This window comes from Leuresthes tenuis, unplaced genomic scaffold (assembly GCF_036924035.1).
Source record: "Leuresthes tenuis unplaced genomic scaffold, fLeuTen1.0.hap1 SCAF_12, whole genome shotgun sequence".
NCBI classification, from domain to species: Eukaryota; Metazoa; Chordata; class Actinopteri; order Atheriniformes; family Atherinopsidae; genus Leuresthes; species Leuresthes tenuis.
In genome coordinates, this window is record NW_027325366.1 from 7,498,517 (window position 1) to 7,500,068 (window position 1,552).

The following is a 1,552-nucleotide window of genomic DNA, read 5'->3' on the forward strand; positions in this document are numbered from 1 at the left end:
TTCCAGGAAGAAATGTGGTCAGAAAAAAATCTTGAATGATCGTTATCGGAAATCACTCAAACGTTTGATATAATCAAGTCGTAAAAAAACAACAACAATAGAACAACGGCTATGTTTAATAGTGAAAGTGAGAGTATTTCCACAGGCATAATGCAAAGGGAACTCAAGGAATTGGGACTAAACAGCTGTGTAGCCTGTGTAGCTTACTGAAAACCACCTTTCAGTGAGGCTAATCAGGAAAAAAATGCTCCAATTTGCTAGGGAGCATAAAGCTTGGAGTCTGGAGCAATGGAAGAAGGTCATGTGGTCTGATGAGAGTGATGGGTGCATCAGGGTAAAAAGAACGACGGATGAAGTGATGCACCCTTCATGCCTAATGCCTACCACACAAGCCTGTGGGAGCAGTGCTATGATATGGGGTAGCTGCAGTTGGTCAGGTCGAGGTTCAGTAATGTTATGTGCCCAAAGAATGAGGTCAGCTGACTACCTGAAAATACTGAATGACCAGCTTATTCCATTAGTGGATTTTTACTTCCCTGATGGTACGGGCATTTTCCAAGATGACAATTCCAGGATTCATTGAGCTCAAATTGTGAAAGAGTAGTTCAGGGAGCATGAGACATAATTTTCACACATAGATTGGCCACCACAGAGTGCAGACCTTAACCCCATTGAGAATCTTTGGGATGTTCTGGAGAAGACTTTGCGCAGAGGTCCGACTCTCCCATCATCACTACAAGATCTTGGTGAAAAATTAATGCAACTCTGAGAGGGAAAGTATATGCATTTGGCAGACATTTTTATCCCACGCAACTTACAGGTAGGCAGATAGGGTAAGGGAGTCTTGTCTAAGGACCCCTACTGTAGATAGTACCTTTCATGCAAGGGATTTAAACCCTGATCACCCACATGAAAGGTGACAATCATACCACTACTCTATCCAGCCCCGAAATAAATGTTTTGACATAGCTTATATGCCATAGTCAGAGCTAAATATTTGAGGGTGAGACTTTTTTTTTTTACCAGGGGTGTATTTAACTGTCCAATAAATAGACTCTTCTCAAAATGCAATCTGGATGGGTCAAGTCACTGTCCATGCATCTATTTCAATGACTGACAAAAATAATAAATAACAGAGTTAGGATTGAAAGTGCAATGCATGTATGACATGTATCCATTAAAATATCATTCCTACCTGACAACCATTACTATGACATGGTCTCTGAACATTAAGCATACACATGGCTTGTTAGTTGAGTTAAAAAAGGCATTTACAAGGGAATTTACCTTGTAAATGTTTTTTATGGCTTAGTCCTGCATAACTGATGGGTTTGGATGGACTGACTTACACATGGAATGTCTGTTTTTGGTTTTCACTAATTGCTTTTGCATGACAGGGTGTCAGAGACTTTTGGTAAATGTTTGGCATGGTCGAGTGAGAAAAGTTTCAGAGCCTACCTGGAATAGTTCAGCCTTTAAATAGCAGCAAGGGCGTTCCTCCGCTGGCGCGCTTGATGCAAACACACATGAATTGATGAATTGCAAGGATTGG